This window comes from Rhinolophus sinicus, chromosome 3, assembly GCF_057876585.1.
Source record: "Rhinolophus sinicus isolate RSI-liver-muscle chromosome 3, RSI-T2T, whole genome shotgun sequence".
In the NCBI taxonomy this organism is placed as follows: Eukaryota; Metazoa; Chordata; class Mammalia; order Chiroptera; family Rhinolophidae; genus Rhinolophus; species Rhinolophus sinicus.
In genome coordinates this window covers 123,125,001-123,146,837 of record NC_142503.1, presented here as the reverse complement: position 1 = coordinate 123,146,837, position 21,837 = coordinate 123,125,001, and the positions used below count along the sequence as shown (strand labels likewise).

The window sequence follows — 21,837 nt, the reverse complement described above, 5'->3', positions numbered from 1 at the left end:
TTTCAAAAAAGAACAGCAGGCAAAATAGCCACAAAATTAAAATGCATAGATTTGAGAAAAAGTTATATAGGATGAAGTTTATTTATGCTGAATAAATCTCAAATTTACTTTTTCTTTATTCAAAGTTGGAATATAGAACTGCTTCTTAGTTTTATGCCAACTTTTGAATAAATGAGTCATAAGAGGTAAAACTATTGGTTGATAACAGAAAATATAATAACGGTACTCACATTTTGACATTTCTATTGCACCTTTCACCTTGAGAAAATTCAAGGCAATTAATCTGAAAGTCATTTCTATATTCTTAGGAATTGTAAGCCCCAGTTATCTTCTAAGTTATCTCAAAGCATAAGCAGAGCATCCACAGCCCTGTCAACCTGTCAACCTACCTTGCTGGCATTTGCTGTCAAAAGGTTTCCATGGCCTGGTGAATGTATATGATCCTTTAACTAATGGCCAGTTTCATAAAAAAGAAGTAAATACTGTCTTTTGTGACAACATACATGGGCCTTGATGGCATTATGCTAAGTAAAATAAGTCAGACAGAGACAAATACTGCACGTTCTCAATTATATGTGGAATCTAACAAAGCCCAACTCATAGAAACAGAATAGAATGGTGGTTGCCAGGGGATGGGGGAAATAAGGAGATGTTGGTCAAAGGGTACAAACTTCTATCTACAAAATGAGTAAGTTCGGGGTATCTCATGTATAGCATGGTGACTATAATTAACAATCCTGCATTATATAGCTGAAAGTTGTTGAGAGTCAATCTTAAAAGTTCCTATCACACACACGAAAAAGGTAATTATATGACCTTATTGTGGTAATCATTTCACAGTACGTAAGTATATAAAATCATCATGCTGTACACCTTAAGCTTACATGTTAAATGTCAATAATATCTCAATAAAATTAAGAATATATATATTCTTAATTTTATATATATATATATATATATATATATATATATATATATATATATATTCACACACACAAATTATGCTAGTTGAAATAAAATGATGGCCACTTGATCATAAAAGCCAATGTCACTGTAATACCCAGCAATGAACCATACAAATTCACTGACTTTATACCTCAGGGTGAGGCATTCCTAGCCATTAAGCAGTTAATCTGTCAACCAAATAGAGTATTAGCTATCTTAAAGTTTTAAGGGTTCTTCTATGTTAGAGACTCCAAATTCCTACCAAGTACAGGACTTTTACAAAATGTCTGTTGTTTTAATCCTGTCTTAATATCCTCAGTAGATGGTCAATTCTAATTATCAGGTGAACATCTGCTATTGTCTATACTTTAATCAGTAGCCTCTTATTTTTGATATTGCAAAAGACATAGAAAGTGTTGGCCCTTGCTTTCTATGCTTTTACAGCTGGTAAACAACACATCAATAATAAAAGTACTATGCTGGAATATCGTATCATAGCACAGTGCGAACACAAAGGATGGGCATGGCCGATCTACCTGAATGAGAGTATCAGAAAACACTTCATCAACATGAACTACTTGAATGAAACATGAAGCAAAAAAATCAAGTTATAAATTTGTATTTACAGTATTATCTCAGTTAAGAAAAAAAATGGACAGAAAAAATAAAGAGGCCAATGTGTTAAACATGGTGTCTTGGCACACTGGGATGATGGTTGATTTTTTTTTTTTTAATAGTCAAGGGAGCATGTAATACTTTTATGTTCCCAGGGAAAAAGTCAAATCACCAACAAAATATGTGGCCTCTGGAATAAAACACACTGAGTCTGCTTCAGGAAGAAGAGAAATATTTTCATAATTGCCCCACTCTTATTTTAATTAACCAGCTTCAGTAAAAAGTCTTTTCAAAAAAAGAAAGAATACTAAATGGATCTAACCCAGAGACAATCTTAACAATTGTACTACTGCTACAACAGTCAGATAACATTCACCGTAACATTCACCGTATCACAACCGAGTGCATATCAGTTTCTAAACTATAGCATGCAGGCACGTGAAACAGTACTTGCATTAACACACTATCTATAAAATGAATTTGACTTTTCTGAGTTGTCCTGAAATAAAAAGGCAGCCTCCCACAGCTGGCTCCTCTATTTTTGGCTTCTCCTATCCCTGTTTTCATGGCAGCTGAGAAATATTAATGTGAGAAAAGTGTCTTTTATTTTAGTCTTTAGAAAAGAACTCAATAGAAAACCTTGCAACTTCAGCAGTAGGGTTAGAGTTCCAGGATCAGACTGTAGAAGTGCATTACTGGAACAACCTGAAGGAAAGAGAATGTTACATAAAATAATATGTTCAACTTACATGTGACATTCCCAAAGCGTATGCTGTTTACATATAATGCTTAAGAAACACATTTCACCAAAAGTTAGTATGTCCCTCAGAATAATTACATGCAATTGGTGTGTAATCAATTGCATACATAGAAAAGGCAAATAAAAAAAAAAGTTTCTTTAATCCACCACCAATCAACAGAAACAAATGTTTAACAGATCTATTTGATAATAGGGGAAACATTCAACTTTATGAGAGGCTTTCCTTCTGACCCTTCCTTTTAAGTCTTCATATCTATAAAATGAAATGCTTCCAAACATTACTCTTGAAAAAAATATGAATCACATTTGATCCAGCAAATTGTGTGTGTGTCTATACACACATACAGAATTGTTGCCATAGATTCAAACCACATTTGAAGAGTAATGACAAGTTACTTCAGTTTTATTGACTCAATCAGATCATATGGTGAGTCATTTCCAGACATATCGATAAACTCATTGATTCCTCTCATTTTTATAGTCACTGGACTATAGAAAAAAGGATCAGTAGCCATTTGACCTTTATTGTGTACTAAACAAACACCAGATGGCAAGGATTCATTCAGGAAATCCATTCTTTCTTCTTCATAGTCATGTTCACACTGTTGCTTCCCACTGAGCCTTTATCTCTGTTTGTCATAGTGCCAGAGCTGCCTGCATAGCACCTTTCATGCATCACAGCTTTCAAATCTTGTCCCATTAGTTTCATTTTGTTTCCATCATAAATAATCTCCACTTTCTCATACACTCTTTCATTATCTAATAATGGGCTGGGTCATTAGACAAAGGAGCCAAGTATTAAAGGGTTAGTGAGTACAATTTGTCCACTTGGTTTCTGGCCAGTGTGAGAACTATTTATTAAACAAATAAATTTATGCAACTCAAAAAAGCGACGTAAAGGATGAAAACATCCCCATCCTGCTAACACATTTTTCAGGAGCACAAGACATAAAAAAAGTGAGGACATTTGAATCTCAAATTGGAAACTTTAAAATACTGTCCCGTGAGTGTAACTTAATTCAACCCAATTATCTCAAGAAACACACAAAAGCAAATACCCTATCCTCTGTAAAATTCCATCACAATTCCTCTCCTTGGCCATTCCATCGACTCATTTGGACATCAGCCAGCCATCTAGAAGTGCTGAAATGCTGGTAAGCATTTACAAGCCAAGTGACTCCATTCTTTGAGTGTTATCCTATGACTAAATTTCACAGAGTCCAAGAAGGGAGACTTGTCTTTTTGAAGAATATTGTATACAGACAAAATAAGAAAGCTGGACATTATGGGAGATTTATTGCCAACATTGTGAAGTTTAGTACAAACAAGGAGCATTCCCTGGGTCTCAGCAGAGTGGTTCTTCTGTGTTCACAGGAAGTTAAATATTGAGCAAATAAAATATTCTAACAGCTAGAATTAGATTCTTCCATTATTTAAGGAAAAGTTAAGAACTTTTGAATGCAGTGTGTAGGATGCTGTGAATATGTCAGCACTGAGTTAAATCATCCCAGCCTATTATTCCCACAGGCAGGCCAATTATCAGTGGATAATTGGACTGATAATGAGCATTCTGACTGGTCGAGAGGTCCCTCGCAGAGTACATCATCCCCTTCCCTTATAAGGCTGTCCTCTGTGCCAAGAATGGCACAAGGTATAAATAGGGACTTTAAAAAGGATGCAGAATTTTTGAGAAAAATCAGTTTATATTGATTGAAAATAAGGTGTTGCGTGATAAACACTTTTTTTAAAAAATAAAAATGTAAAGATACAAGCTGTTTGGTAAAACACAGTATAGGTAACACAATTCTCTCTTTTATTTTTGTAAAATATTCCTATTGTATGAAAGTATTTTAACTATTTAGAAAAATATGGAAGAGAAGGAAAAAAGACCCACTCATGATCTCATTTCCCTAATAGAGTGAACTTAATAATTTTGGAGTTTGAAATGCATATTTAATACAAAGTTAGTTGTAGCATTTGGGTAAGCAATTATTCTATTCTTTACTTTTATATGTTGACAGAAAACTCATATTAAGCCTTGTCTATGTCAACATATTTAACTAAATATTTTCTGCCTAGCATACTCTTTTCTGTCCTCTTCCACCAGATAATTTCTATTTATTCTTTGACTTCAGCTTAATTTTCACTTCTATAGGGACAGTTTTTCTCTGACTTCCCAAAGCTGAATTCTTATTATGCCCTCTTACATGTTGCCTCTTTCTAGCTCTTATCATCTTATGTGATGGTTTGATTAATGTTCATCTCTTCCAGTCAACAGTAATCCCCATGAGGGCAAAGTGATTCTTTTGCTTAGTATTATATCGAGAATAGCATGTGGTACATAATAAGTGCTCAATAAATAATCATTGAATGAATGACTACATGAATGAACTTAAACATTTTCTGTATAGCTAGAGATGGTGAGTGAGATCTGAAGAAATAGTGGAAAATGCTTTGTGTACTGATCTCCAAATAAGAATAAATACAAATAAGGTCAGTATCTTCTCTGATAATCCCATCACCTTAGCACTTTACACTTTTATGGCATCAGCCCACTAACACTACTCAAAAAGAAAATAACTGAAGAACTCTGTGTGAATGACTACATGATAAGGAAAAATAAAAACAGGAAGACAAAAAGAATCTGCTTAAAGCTCCCAGTAGAAATTGTCAATAAGTGTTTACTCTCTACATGGTTTTCCTTTGAATGGAAGGAACATTTCTTCATAGTTTTCAGAATGGTTCTGGCTTCATATATAACTTCTCTTCTGAAAGGTTATACATCTGAAAAATAAATTAAAAGCACCTTGTCATATACTGCTTGATTCCATTGAGTTCAAACTACAGAATAAAACATAATCAATCTGAACCTTATATCATAACCCTTGCCTCACATATCAGTTCAAATTTCCTTTAAACTCTATTCAATTTCCTGGCAAAACTTGTTTTGTGTTTCAGTTTTGTCTCAATTGCCAATACCACCTGAAATCCCTCCCCTCCCCACCTTTTCACTTTTTTTTTTTTAAAAGAACTAACGATTTATTATTGTCTTTTATTATATAAATTGTAAACCCAGTTGTAAATCCGTATGAAAATACATTGTATGTTTCTTTATCTCTATATTTTATAGTTTTATGTTTTATGGCAATGTGTTTAAAATTCTTGAAAAATTAAATAATTTTGTTGACTTCTTTTCACCAGAGTATTTTATTAGACAACTCAGCCACACCATTTCATTTCTTTTATTACTACAAACTTTGTCTCTTAGTGAAATTTTAGATTCACAGCAAAACTGAGCGGAAAGTACAGAGTGTACTCATATATTCCCTGTCCCCATGCATGTACAACCTCCCCCACTATCAACATCCCAAACCACAGTATCACATTTGTTACCATTAGGGAACCTATGTTGACACACCGTTATCACCCAAAGTCCATAGTTACATTAGGGCTCACTCAGGGTGTTGTACAAATATATGGGTTTTGACAAATATATAATGACATGCATTCAGCACTGTACCATCATAATGAATAGTTTTATTGCCCTATAAATCCTCTGTTCTCCACTTATTCATCCCTCCTTCCTGCCCAATTCCTGGCAACCACAGACTTTTTTTTTTTTTTTTTTTTTAACCATCTCCATAGTTTTACCTTTTTCAGAACGTCATGTAGTTGGAATCATACAGCATGTAGTCTCCGTAGACTAACTTCTTTTTCTTAGTAACATGCATTTAGATTTACTATGTCTTTTAGGGCTTGACAGTTCTTTTCTCTTTAGCACTGAATAATAGTCCATTGTCTGGATGTACTATAGAGTTGATTTACCCATGCTCCTACTGAAGGACATCTTGGTTGCTTTCTAAGTTTGGGCAATTATGAACAAACCTGCTATAAACATCTGTGTGTAGGTTTTATGTGGACATAAGTTTTCATTAATATGGGTGAATACCAAGGAGTGCAACTGCTGAATAATATAGTAAGAGTATGTATAGTTTAATAAGAAATTGCCAAACTGTATGACAAAGAGTCTGTACCATTTTTATTCTCACCAGCAATGCATGAGAATTCCAGTTGCTTCACATACTCGCTGGTCTTTGGTATTTCCAATGTTTTGGATGTTGGCTATTATAATAATAGGTGTGTAGTGGTATCTCATTGTTTTAATTTGCAATTACCTAATGACATACAATGAACATCTTTTCATATGCTTACTTACATTCTGTGTATCTTTTTTAGTCAAAGTTTTGTTCAGGTCTTTTGCACATGTTTTATTTAATTAGGATGTTCATTTTCTTATTGCTGAGTTTTAAGAGTTTTTTGTGTATTTTGGGTAACCGTCCATTATCAACTGCATCTCTTGTAAAAATTTTCTCCCAGTCGTTGGCTTGTCTTTTCACTTTCTTGACACTGTCTAACACAACAGAAGTTTCTCATTTTAATCAAGTCCAGCTAATCAATTGTCTTTACTTTATTTTATTTTTTTATGGATTGTGCCTTCTATGTGGTATCAAAAAGTCATTGCCATATGCAAGGTCACCTAGGTGTTCTCTTATGTTATATTGTAGGAGTTTTACAATTTTGTATTTTACATTTAGGTTTGTGGTCCATTTAGAGTTAATTTTTGTATACGGTATGGGTCTGTGTCTACATTCATTTTTTTTGTATGTGAATGTCCCGTCCTTTTGTATGTCCAGTTGTTCCAATATCATTTGTTGAAATACTATCTTTTCTCCATTGTATTACTGCCTTTGTTCCTTTTGTCAAAGATCAGTTAACTATACTTACATGGATCTATTTCTGGGTCTCTGTTCTGTTCTATTGATCTATTTGTCTGTCCTTTCACAAATATCACACGGTCTGCACAACTGTAGCTGTAGAGGAAGTCTTGAGTCACATAGTGTCAATCTTCTGACTTTGTGCTTCTTCAATATTGGGTTGCTTATTCTGGGTCTTTTGCCTCTCCATATATACTGTAGAATCAGTTTGTTGATATCCACAAAAATACTTCCTGGAATTTTGACTGGGGTCGCATTGAATCTATATATCAAGTTGGGAAGAACTGGCATTTTGACAATATTGAGTCTTATTATACATGAACATAGACTATCTCATTTATTTAGTTCTTTGGTTCTGTTCATCAAAATTTTGTGGCTTTCCATATTTTGTTTGCTTTATACCTAAGTATTTAATTTTTGGGGGTGCTAATGTAAATAACATTGTGTTTTTAAATTTAAATTCCTCTTGTTTATAGCTGTTATATAGGAAATCTATTGACTTTTGTATATTAACCTTGAATTCTGTAAACTTGTTATAATTGGTTACTAGTTTCAGGAGCTTTTTGTTGATTCTTTTGGATTTTCTACAGAGATGATCATGTCATCTGTAAACAAAGACAGTTTTATTCTATTTATTCTCTTAATTTTTGTTTAAGAAAGTCTTTATTTCTCCTTCACTTCTGAAGTATAATTTCACAAGATCCAGAATTCTAGTTTAGTTGCTTTTTACTCTCAACACTAAATATTTCACTTCTCTCTCTTCTTACTTGCATGGTTTCTGAGGAGAAGCAGGATGTTATCTTTGTTCCTCTATAGGTAATGTACCCCCCCCCCCTTCTCCCTAGCTTCTTTCAGAGTTCTTTGATTTTCTGAATTTGAATATGATATGTCTAGGTGCAGGATTTTTGATATTTATCCTTCTTAGTGTCCTCTGGGCTTCCTGGATCTATAGTTTAGTGTGGGATGTTAATTCAGGGAAATCTTCCATTATTGCTTCCAATGGTATTGCCATTATATATATGCTACACATTTTATCATTGTCTCACAGTTTTGGATTTTCTGCCCATATTTTTTTGCCTTTTTCTCTTTTCTTTTCAGTTTTGAAAATTTCCATTGTCATATCTTGAAGCACAGAGATTCTTTCCTCTGCTGAATCCAGTCTATTGATAAGCCCACCAAGGCATTCTGTATTTCAGTTACATTGTTTTTGACCTCTAGCATTGTTTTATTCTTAGATATTCCATTTCTCTGCTTACATTATCTATCTAATATTGCATGTATTCTACTTTTTCCATTAAAACCCTTAGCATATTAATCATAGTTTTTAAAAATTTCTGTTCTGATAATTCCAAAGTTCCTACCATATTTGACTCTACTTCTGATGCTTGTTCAGTCTACTTAAACAAAGAATATTTTAGGATCCTGAAATTAAAAATATAAATTGCACAATAAAATTAAAGACAGAAATTTAGACAGAATGGTCTATTCTCTCATTTATCTTCATATGTAGAGTAAAAACGTGGAAGCTTTTTGTCACCTCTATATTGACTACTAGTTTTAAAACTGTTTATTCATCAGGGTGAATGATTTTAACTATTCTTATATCCGTTTTTCCTTGATGTTATATTTTTAATAACATTAATTATTTGGGGGTTCTTTCTTCTATTTCACATGAATTAAGTAGCATATTTTGTTAAGCAACTTTATATTTAGAACATTTTCAGATTGTAAAAAAATTGTGACGATAGTAGTGATTGCCAATAAACTCTGTACCCAGTTGCCCCTAATATTAATATCTTATGTTAGTATAGTACATTTGCTACAATTAATGAACCAATATTGACACACTATTTTTAACTGAAGCTCATACTTAATTCAGATTTCCTTAGTTTTTATCCAATGTCTTTTTTTGGTTATTGTTTCAGAATTCCATCCAAGATACCACATCACATTTATTTGTCAGGTCCCCTTAGGCTACTCTTTATTGTGTCAGGTATCAGAGTTCCCTTGTTTTTGATGATCTTGACACTTTCGAGAAGTACTAATTCAATATTTTGTAAAACACTCCTCTATTGGGATTGGTCTGATGTACTCATTAAGAGAGTAGGGTTGAGCGTTTTGGGGAGGAAGACCATAGAAGTGAAGTGCCATTATCCTCACATCAAATCAATGGTACATACTATCCACATGGCATCACTGTTGATGTTGACCTTGATCATCTGACTGAGGTAATGTTTCTCAGGTTTCTCCACTGTAAAGTAATTGTTTTCACCTTTTTCATACCTGTGCTTTTGGGAAGGGAGGCACTATACATAGCCCTCACTTAAGGACGGGAGAAATGTTTCATTTCTTTGAGGAAAAAGTTAACTACACAAATTAGATAGAATTCTTCTAGAAGAGTTTTTGTCCCTTCTCCCTCATTTATTTATTTAGTCATTGTTTATATCAATATGGACTTATGGGTACTTATTTTATACTTTGCTTAAAGTCCAATATTACCTTATTTATTTCTCTGCTTATGCTTCTATTCCTATATACCAAGCACTCTTTCAGTTGGATCCTGTATCCCCTTTAAAATATTCCCATCAGTGTGAATGTGTGTGTGTGCGCGTGCGCGTGCGTGTGTAGCATTTCTCTATTTTCTGGTGCTATAAGTTGAGCCAGGCTAATGTGTATTTCCCACCCCATACCTTGAATCCATCATTTCTCTACGGATTTCTAGCATATTCTTTATCCTAGAGTTTGCATCACTCTGATTACTTTAGCCATCTGTTCTTCCATGCTGTCTACTTTTTCCATTAGCACCCTGAACACATTTATCATAGTTATTTTAAATTCCTTGTCTCATAATTCCAACACCTGTGTGTGAGTCTAGTCTGATGCTTATTTTGTCTTCAGACTGTGTTTTTCTCTTGTCTTTTAGCATGCCTTGTAATTTTATGTTGAAAGCCACATATAATGTATCAGGTAATAGAAACTGAGGTAACTAGGTCTTTAGTGTAAGGTCTTATGTTAATGTTGTTAATGCAGCTAGGAGTAGGGCTGTGTTTAACACTGGCTGGAGCTGTAAGTGCCAGAGGCTTCAAATTCCTTTAACGTCCTTTGCTTTTTGGTGTTTGACTTTCCTAAGAACTCTTGTTTAGATAAAGTCTGTCTAGCAGCTCTTTGAGCTATAATGGTATTATACTGTATCCTTGTTGATGTGATAATAGGGGATGGGGAGAAAAAAATATTCTACAATATTATGATTAAATCCCTATCTTTTAGTGGACATGGGCACCTGACCTATAACCATCACAAGTTATACTTATTAGACATTCTTCCACTTAGGTGTAACAGGAAAGCTACAGGGGGCTGGAAGGAGGAGAATGCCCTGCCCCTGAGGTAGCTAAGGCTCTGAGAAAGTCTTTCCCCTGAAGAGTGGCCCTTCATTATGCAAACACTCTTGGAATATTTCACAATGGCTGATTTCCCCCCTTCCCTAAAGAGCCAGGAGGGGATCTTTCTTGGATCTTCAATTTAAGAACCTGGTATATTTCCCGGAGGTAAAATCCAAGAAAGTATAGGATCCCCCTTAATATTGCAGGCTCCAGAAGTCCCTCATGTGTGTGCTACTTCATACTCAACCTCTAACAATTCACCAAAATTACCATTTAACTGTTTCCAGCATGCATGGCTCCAGTGGCTTCTTCTTGAAAAAAGGAGATAGAGACTGTGACTCCATGTCTACCTATCTTTCTCAACTTCAGGGTGGCAGTTTGCTCTGCCACCTCACTTCTCTGATAAGTCTGTGAAAAGTCACTCACTTTCAGTTTGTTCAGCATTTTTCTGGTTGTGAAAATGAGAATGACAACTTCCAAGCTTTTTATATGTCAGAGATGGAATCCGAGGTTTGATTTCTTTTTACTTTAAATCGCTAGTGCTAGATTATTTGGCCTTAATATCTCCAAAACTAAATAGGCAGGTCTATGTTGGTCTCGTAAACACAAACATTCACCAATGGGCTTGCCTCTCCTAAAACTGCAGAGAAAACCCATCTGCCAGAGGAATTTTAGCCCTGGATTCATTCTTAAGACTCTGGAAACCCCCAACACGTGAAAATATAAAATTGATATCATGCTCCAAGTTTTTATTTCACTGCTTTAAAAAGTAGTGAAATATATGCCACAATATGTCTCATTCTAAAGGTTGAAAATTTTATGCTATGACTATAATGACATCATTCTGCCTCCCACAGAAGGCTTTTGCTTGGAGAGTTCAGCAAGAGAACAAAATTAACAGGAAACGTCACTTTCACACACAGAGATGGAAAAATTTTAACATCTCCTGAATTCTGTGACAGTCTCCTTGATGGGAAGGTATATATGTCACCATAACGTACCAACGATGTGCAAACACGTCTTATGAGCAGGTGTTAAACTGAGGTCACTGCTGGAAAAGGGAAGTTTTGGCAGCAATGAGAACAAAAGACTCCTCCTAGGTGTAGTTTCAAACTAAGAAAAAGAATCATGGCAAGAAATGTTCCAGGCAGGATAGAACTTCTGGATGCTTTGGTGACAATGTACAGAGGAGGCCTTCTATTACTACTAGTCAGCTTGCATAGATCATACACATATCCTACTTCTTACTGAAGGATTTTTCAAAATAAAATAAAAATTCTCTACTGATTAAATAATTGTTTAATTGTTCCAAAATTAGAAAGAAATATGTTACCCTTGCCCTCTTTGATGCTTGATTTCAGAACAGTGAATTATGAAATCAGTACAGAACTATCTAGCCAATTCATTTTGCTCAAAGGCTCCCTACACACTCCCTAAGTGGTCTTCACCTTAAAAATATATTCCATGTTGCCGATATACTGAGACTAATAAAAAACAGGCAAAAGCATAGATTACCAATTCTATATCTAGGGAGAATATTGTGAATTTTCTATATATAGGATAGAGGAAACATTCTTTCTTTGCCATGTGTAATCCTAAGAAAGTTTTCTCTCTGAATTTTCACAGTACTATAGAGTGAGGTATTTTTATGTTTGTGGAAATATAAGACAAATGGGATTTATAAAATATTATAGTGGAAAAAAGCAATATTCTTGATTAGGACATGGGAGAGGTATATAGGGGTACTGACTATTAATAGCCTATACACCAGAATTATTGTTCAAACAATTGAATGTGAAATCAAAATATTGCCCTGACCCAATCTCTTTCTTCCCAATGCCACCACACACAGGCGTATGCGCATACACACCACACACACACAAATATATAAATGAACATATAAACATCCTCTTCTAGTGCTCTACTCCATTAATTCGCCCTTCTCTACTGCCTTTGCAAAGTGTTCCTTTCTCCTGTCTCCTTCCTGCAGACTACGAAATTCTTTTCCTCAATTCTACTTGCTTTTCAAGCTATAGTTCTATCTTCTTCCTTTGCAACTCTTTTGTTATACCCTTAATATTTGAAACTGTGGAAAATTTGTTACTATTAAATAATCAAGTACATATCAAATCCAGAGAATGATGGGCAAAAGTTTTTTACTTTTCCCCTTTAATGGAATCTCCTTCTTCTTCTTCTTCCAAGGAGAGACATGAAAAAAGCCTCTTTTCTCACAGTTTCCTTTTATGGTGCCATGCCTCCTCGATACCCTCTATGCCCTTCATCTTCTTTTCTTAAACTTCATCTCAAACTGTTAATCTATTCCATCTAGTTGTCTCTTTATGGAAATGTGTGTGTGTGTGTGTGTGTGTGTGTGTGTGTGTGTATGTGTGTGTTGCAATGGTGACTGAAGTTTCAAGTCTTCAGAGTATTTTGAAGGCTCCTGAGGGTGGGGGTGAAAAAGAGTTATCTAGCAGCATTCAGTAACTCCAAACCCCTTCATCAGTAAGACTTAAGTGTGTTTTTTTGGGCTTCCTCTTCCTCCTACTTAACTTGGTAATATTTGAACCTTCTCATTAACAATTTTTCATTTTAATTGACCTCTGGAACAAAATTCCCATTGGTTTTCATTGTATAACTCTAAAAATTCCTCCTCACTGTCCTTCATGGAGCTTCTTCCTAAAGAAAGGGGACTTATTCCCTAAATATAGGCATTGCTGAAGCTATGTTTTTGGCTTTCATCTCACTTTGAATATATCCTCTGGGTCATCATACCTCCTCTGATTCATCTGTATGTGGATGATGTTCAAACTGGTACTGAGGCGGTAACGTCTAAACTGGGTCTTGAAGGATGACTGGAAATTTGTTAGGTGGAAGATGGGAGAAAAACCAGTTCAGAGAAATGGTACTGCATATACGAAAATACAGAGAGATAAATCAGGATCACAAATTCAGGACTGTCCACAGTGCACTAAAAGAAACATTTTTTTTCATGTCGTGTGACTAAGTAAAGTGAATAATTATCTCATGTGATTTACACTCTCAGGGATTATTTCTAATTTCTTTCAATAATATTTATTCCTATATAAATTTGATTGATACATTTAGCTGCCTCTAAAGCCTAGACAGAACTAAGGTCTGTTATTAAAATAAAAACTAACCATTATTCTCTGTGTTAATCTCTTCAAATGAGTCGATTTCTGTCAAACAAACAAAAAATAAATAATTATCTAATAAGAGAGGCTGGAAGCCATGGTTTTCTCTATTTCTGCCCTCATATTCCAGTCCTATTGTTTCATGTTTCACCTTTTTAATATCTCTCATAGCTAGAAGACTCCACAAAAATCCCAAAAGACACAAAAGTAGAAGTGAAGAAATTAAAAGAAATGTTATGCTCTTGGGTGGGAAGACTTAACATCATAAATATGTCAACACAATAAAAATGTCAGTTTTTTTAATCCTTAAACAGAGTTCTGTTGGAAAACAAAAACACAAAATAGTAATATTAACTCTGAAATAAAGATAACTCTGAAAAAGAGCAGAGAGTAACCTTTCCCTAGAAGTTATTGGCACATATTTTAAAGAGTCGATATTTAAAACACTATGGAATCCATGCATGAAGAGAGAGGTAACATAACACAAAAAAAGAGGAACTACCGTGTTTCCCTGAAAATAAGACCTAGCCAGACCTTCAGCTCTAATGCGTCTTTTGGAGAAAAAATTAATATAAGACCTGGTATTATTATATTATATTATGTTATATTATATGATACCTGGTCTTATATTATATTAAAATAAGACTGGGTCTTATATTAATTTTTGCTCCAAAAGACACATTAGAGCTGATGGTCTGGCTAGATCTTATTTTCGGGGAAACATGGTATTTACAGTAACTTTAAAACACAAGAATTTGACTGTGTATCCTTAGTTGGATATATTCTGATGTCTGAAAAACAAAACTTGAAAAAATAACTAATTATGTCGTTTGAGGATTGATACTGTAGGGTAGTACTGTTACACTGCTACTGTGAGACTGTTGTCTTTTAGTGGGAGAAAAGGCAAATGAGGATTTACATAATCACCACTGAAAACAAGTCTTGGCATGAGAAAAACATGAAACAAATGCAAGATCAGTAAGGTTAGGTAAAAACCTTATGTGCCTGAATTTGAATTGGAACTCACAATAAATAAAAAATATGAACTCACAATAAAGTTTTTCTTTAAAAAATATACATTTCTTAGTCTTGTCTTCTGAAACTATGTAAAAACAATGACTGTACAGCAATGAGCATCCTTAGCAACCATTTGTGGTCTCTAAATATCATTTCCCAATATACATTTTCCCAAGTAATAAAGTCTCCTTGGAGGATGGGGGATTCTGAGTGCAGTGAGGAAACTTAAAACATGATGCTGGGACAGCTTGTCATATATAAAAGTTAGAAAGCTGTCAAAGATGCAGAAGTCAACTTAATGAAGCTTCCAATTGGGCAAAGATAAGACAATTTTATCAATAAGGATAATTACAATAGATTGAATACATCAAACATATTTCAATATTTTAGTTTATAATAATTGTTTTAAAATAAGAAACTCATTGGTAACTATGAAAAAGGTTAGGACCAACTTATAATTTTGAGAACTAGGACATAAAGGCAATAGACATTTATCCTGCATTTCCTATATGAACTATATATGTTAAGGTAATCAAATAATTGATTGGAAGTTTCTACTTATAGTACCATTTAAATTAAGAAATGTAAATGAGTGACTGAATTAAAATATCATCATTTTGCAATAGTTGTTATAACACACAATAAAAGAGTCAAGCAAACATTATGTGCCCCCTGATCGTACACACACAACCTATAAGTGATTCTTGCTGAAAAAATAAAATCTAAATATGATCAAGCTTTTAAATTTAAATACAATTTCTGGGAAATATAGGAGACAGGGAAACATTGTAAATATTACCATGAGTGCATAATCAGAAAACATTATCTCTCTTTCCTTAAAAAAATAAATGTCAATATTGCACAATCGGTAACCACAAAATTGCCACGGGGATATGAAAGTCAGTTTGGGGAATATAATCAATAATGTTGTAAAGATTTTGTAGGATATCCGATGGACACTTGTCGTATTAGGGAGACCACTTCATGGATGGTGTAGGTGCCTGATCACTGCAGTGTACACCTGAAGCTGAAGCTGAATAATAATGTCAACTATAATTTAATATATACACATATAGTCACAGGATGTGGAGTACAGCATAAGGAATAGAGTCAGAGGGGTAGTAGATTGGGGGGTGTTGTCACTTTGTGAGGGGTATAAATGTCTATTACATTGTTTTGTACACCTGAAACTAATAATAAAGATAAATAAAAAGCAAAAAAAGGTCAATATTGAAAAAGAGATGGAAAATAAAACTAAAGATTAGAAATATTTAAGAAATATCATCAACCACTTACAATGAATGGACCTTACTTGGATACTGATTCGAATGAATGAATTACAAAAAAATTTCATATAAAAATTAGAGAAACTTGACCACTGACTGCATACTTGGGATTGATATGAAATTGTTATTTTTTAGGTGTGATAATGGTGTTATGGTTATGTTTTTTAATGAGTCCCTACCTTTTAGAAAATCATACTCAAATACATATAAGTTAAATGTATTGATAATTGGCTTCAAAAAACCTGAAGCTAAAGTAGGTAGATAGGAATAGAGATAAAATAAGATAGGTCATAAATTAATAATTTCCAAGCTGGGTGGTGAATATTTGGGGGTTCATTATACCATTCTCTTTACTTTATTTTGAAATTTTTCATAATACAAGGTAAGAGAAACTCATATTATTTCTCCCCTTTCCCACATCAGGTTCTCATTTTCCTTTCCTAAAATATTATCATAACTGGTCCCATCACCTGAATTTTCACTGCTAAGATTTATTCAAAACAAGATCATTAGATTCATCCTTTTAAAACCTTAAAACACAACTTTTCACAAGTAGCTACTTTGGTCAAAACTTGTAAGTGATCCTCCACTTTCCTTAAAGTAAGTAATCATAAAGTTATTCAAATAAAACATAATTAGTTTGACATCATAGATACCTTACAATCTGTTTCCATCCAACTCTCTGAATACTTCTTTTACTTCCCTTTATGACTGGATGCTTTAGTCAAAGCAGTATTTGTCCACTTGTCTACCTGTCCTTAAAATAGATGTGGAAACTCCTCCTCTACCTTTGCTCTTGAAATACCCCGTCTGAGTAGTTGCTCTTCCTCTGTATGTACCTTAATTTGTTTCTTCCTAAAAGGCCTATTCAAGTTTCACCTCCTCCATGTAGCTTTTCCTAAAGACTTTTTGACTATGGTCAACTCTCTCTTATTTGAACTCTGGTACTGATTACTTTCCTGTAACTCATTTTATTACATGTCACTCTACATGGCTATTGCATTTTAATGCATATACTCTACCTCTTTGATGTCAGGGACTGTGCAAGATTTCTATGTATTCAAGTACATACTGCAGTACCTTATACATAATGATTGTTTAATAAATGTTTGTTGATGTTGTTGCTGTCACTGCTGTCATTATTATTGGTGGTGGTGGTGGTGGTGATAATTATAAAATAAGTTCACTTGACAATAACTGTTGGGATCCCAAAAGTTCTTTATTGAGATGACTTTGGACCTGAAAAAAGACTTCTGGCTGATTCGGAGAATATTGAGTGTAAAACTGAAAATTCAACTTTCCTGTGGTCCTAGAAGTCTACTCCTCTATGTCCCTATAACTTAGTTGTGTCAATCAAGATGATTTAAAACATATGAGCAAACAAACAGAAAGAAAAACCAAACAAAACCTATTTTGAAAATCCTTCATTCATTTCATACTCCACAGAGAATTAATAAATATCTTGATATAGCATGGAGGTTTACAAGCTGCACTAAAATCCAAAACCAAATTTCATTCTCATTATTTTCCTATATATACGGGGGGGGGAGCAATAAAATGTATACACATGACTTGTATTCATCTTTTGTTATCAATATATATCATTACAATTTTAATACAGTATTTCCCTTTCTTAACATGTGTATACATTTTTTTGGCACCCTCTGTATATACTTTGCTTCAGTTAAAATAGTCTAATTTTAAATATCTTTGGAACCATTCCTCTTCTCTCTATTTCCATTAAAATTACTTAGCTCGGAGCTTCATAATTTCTTGTATTGTTTTGATTTCTTTTCTAATTGACCCTCTGGCCTCCCAGTATGCTCCCTTTCTAGTAAATTCTCCACCCATGCTTCACTGAGGCCCAAGAAGGATTTATCCTGCTTAAAATTCTATGACTAGCTTAGCTATAAAGGCTACATGCGTTTATGTGATGTACAGGACCATTTATGATATTCACTTTCTGTACTCCAAGTGCCTGCTATTTGCTAAGAGCTTACTACTATAAAATGGTCAAAACTCTAGGTATGACCTGTCCCGACAAACTTATTATCTAATGGGGGAGAGGTGAAGAAATCAATGCACATAAATATATGATAAGGAACAAGAGCTATGACAGAAAGAAACAAAATGTCGTGAGAAGGAAATTTAGGAAAACGTAATTTAGATCGATCGCAAAAGGCCTTTCTGCTGAAGTAACATTTAAGCTGTTTCCTTCATGTGGAGAAAAAGTTATTTGAGATAAAGTCTGAGAAGGCTCTGAGGCTAGAAAGAGCAATGAAGTTATAATATATACCATCTGTTTGTGTTCATTACCTGCTTGATATTTTTTAGAAAAATTGATAGTAGTAATGCTCTCTATATAAATTATAACCCTTTGTATTATACACTGTAAATATTTTTATATTCTGCCATGTGTATTTTATTCTTATAAATATTTTTCTATCAAACGTTTAAAATTTCAGCAGTCTTTATAGGTTATGGCATTGTGTCTCCTGCTTCCCCAAACAAGATTATTAAAAATATTTAGATATATATTATTTTCTACTTTTATAGTTCCCTTTTTTACATTTAACTCTTTAATCCATCTGATTCTATTTTTGACATTAGATATGAGAGGGGAACTCTTGTTTTCTAAATGGTTAGCCATTTATTGAATAATAATGATTAGCATTTATTGTGGTTTACTATGAGCCTGACACTCTGCCAAATTCTTTACATTTATTATCTCTCAACCCAACAAGGTAAGTTGTGTTATATTTCCCAACTTTCAGAGAAAGGAACTGAAGAAGAGTTAAGTGATTTTCTCAAGGTAATACAGCTATTAAACATAAGAGCTGGGATTAGAACCAACTGGCATGACCCAAGAATCTATTATTTTCATAACTACATTGTATAGACTTACCAAATATTTTTCTTGCCCATATATTTAAAAGATATCTTTTATTATATAATAAATTGTATTATATATTGAAATGTACTTGGGCTGTTTCTGGACTCTACATATACATTTATATATATACATACATTTACAAATAGACACATGTATATACATATATTTACATATGTGCGCTTATACCGTGTTTCCCCGAAAATAAGACCTAGCCAGACCATCAGCTCTAATGCATCTTTTGGAGCAAAAATTAATATAAGACTAGGTATTATATTATATTAATTATATTACATTATATTATTATATTATATTATATTATATTATATTATATTATATTATATTATATTATATTATATTATATTATATTATATTATATTATATTATATTATATATTATATTAGACCCGGTCTTATATTATATTACAATAAGACCAGATCTTATATTAATTTTTGCTCCAAAAGACGCATTAGAGCTCATGATGCGGCTAGGTCTTATTTTCGGGGAAACACAGTATGCATGATATATAGTAAGGTGAATAAAAGACTGGTAATTAGTTATTTTTTGTTCCATGTTTCCCTACTTCTATTAATTGATTGATTCATCCATTTAACCAAATTATTTTTGCATACCAAAATGTGTTCAATATCTTTACTCTAAAAATGATCTCTCTTCTGTTTCTTTGCAATTTCTCTCTCATATTTTCTCACCTTTTCCTATGCCAACTTGATTGTAGAATTTGATTTAATAATGAATTCTATATGAAATGGTTACATGTTTGTTGACAATTTTTGTAATAAGAACATTCATGTAAGATAAAGAGAGATTAGTTTCTAACTGCTATCTTCTGTTCTATGATATTGAATTCATTGAAAAATTAGAAAAACATTCTTCTAGATTTAGAGTCCATTACAAAAAATAAATATATTTACTCTCAGAGTGTATTACACATAATGTACAGCATGGTAACTGTAGTGAATAACATTGTATTGCACATGTAAAAGTTGTTAAGAAAGTATATCTTGAGTTCTTATAAGAAAAATATTTTGTAACTATATATGGTGATGGATGTTAACTAGACTTATTGTGGTGATCATTTCACAAAATATACAAATATCGAATCATTATGTTGTATAACTGAAACCAATATATGCCAATTATACCTCAATTTTTGAAAAAGCTGAGCCATATTTCAGAAGAATGTAATATCTGTTCATGCATCATGATCTCTTGAGATATCCTTTAAGAGGAACATCGTTTCAAGGTCTCTCCACAGGATTATTGAATTTCCATAGGCTGCATTTTTCCTTCCTTAGCAGAGCTGTATTAATCAGAACTGCCACCTGCTTTATTACAGAGTCCTTCAAATGACTTCTCTCAACTTAATATACTTATATTAGATGAGGCTATCAGTGAGTTATTGGTACACAAACCCCTCTCTGTATATTGCAAACTAACACTGAAGTAGGCACTTAAGGAAACTGCATTAACTCCTTCAGGCCACCAGGGTACCATTTAGGGCCTTCATGTAACATTTTCCTTAAACCAGGTCATCATGATGTCATTTAATGATATTAGAGCACTGAAATAGATATTTATGGGAAGACTCCCTAGTAGTCAGGAAGAATTAGTATAGGTCTCCAAAGCCTATGACCCACTCCATAGCCAAATGGGACAAACTTCTCTCAGTATGCCAGTGATTTCCCAGTCCTGGTTGTAATCCTAAGGGAGAATGTGTAACATTTAACAATGCAAAGGAAATCAGTTGAAATTCAATGACTTAGTTCAATTGAAATTATTCATTGAAAAATCCTTGCTCTCTCTTCGTTCTGTCTCTATTTTCAATGTACAACCTTAGTCTGTTTAGGCCCTATAGGCTGGTTGTCTATTCTTAACAGTTGATACTCATTTAAGAGAAATTGTTGCTAATTGTAGACTCAGAGTGCTAGAAGTTACCTTCAGAAACCATCTTGTAAAACTGGAGTTCTTCAGGTAAAGTCCTCGTTATACTATCTCAGATTAATAAGAAATTATCCTGCTTTTAAAGGTCTCCAAATTTTCTTTTATTATTCTATATTGAGATAATATTTCCTTTTTTGGCATCTTCTTGAACATGTTAAGATTTGGGGAAAATATCATCTAGCTATTCTCTGTAGGTAAAAATCTTTTGACCTAATCTTACAAGAGCTGTGAAATTGACAGAATACATTTTATAGCCTTTAGCACAAAGTATAGGAGATGTGTGGGAAACTGTTTACATTGTCACTTTTTGTGACACCCTAATGAGGTGATTGTTCTAGAAATTGGGGAAAAAATGCATGAAAGAAAATGTTTTACTGCATTAGAATAAGGTTAGCCTTTTAAAAATTCTCCAAATTTCCATTCTCATATCTATTATATGCCTATTTTTAACTGATTCAAAATCCAAGATATGCATTTATTTTCCAATTCTCTGCAAAAGTTTTATATAATGCAAGGAATAAGATTATACCTTGTGATGTCATGTTGCTGTATTTAACAGATACTTCAAATTGTAGACATTCTCATACGACTGCTCAAAATGTCCATGAATCCAAAGCAAGACAATAAAACTGGAAGAAAAACAACACTTTAGATAAGGGAAAGCAAGGTTTTCCAATTTTTATTGGGACAGAAAATTTCAGATTTAATTTGCTTTATGTTCATAATTTTCTGGACATTTTCTTATTAGACTTCTATATATAAAAACACAGTACTTACTGTTACATTCCCCATCTTCATCTGCAAGTAGAAGAGTGTCCTTTAGGTTTAAAGCTGCATTCAAAATGCCACGCTAACTATAAAAACGGGTTTGTTTGCACTTATATACTTAGCTCCTTATTCAGGCCATTGTGTGTTTTACACATCGCATAACCGAGATCTATATTCTGAGTGCTCAAGGCAGTCTTATGTGGGTTTGTCTCTGAGCCAGATTTATCTTCGTATTTCCCATTATAGCCTGAAAGAACTGTATTAAGGAAGCCTTTCTTTTCAGTTCC

At 33.5% G+C, this 21,837-nt stretch overlaps 1 long non-coding RNA gene across 2 annotated transcripts in view; it reads right to left on the bottom strand.

Annotated features, from left to right (window-relative positions):
• Positions 1 to 3,599: 3,599 nt before the first annotated feature.
• The window catches only part of LOC141570619 (uncharacterized), a 101,399-nt gene continuing 83,161 nt past the window's right edge, over positions 3,600 to 21,837 (bottom strand). Inside the window, exons 1-3 of one of the 2 annotated variants that reach the window (XR_012494827.2) lie at positions 21,560 to 21,824; positions 21,312 to 21,411; positions 3,600 to 5,104 (exon numbers count right to left, since the gene is read on the bottom strand). This is a non-coding gene — a long non-coding RNA (uncharacterized LOC141570619). Of the gene's footprint in view, positions 5,105 to 21,311; positions 21,412 to 21,559; positions 21,825 to 21,837 lie in introns of those variants that run through there. The other variant, XR_016020777.1, reaches the window with a different exon arrangement.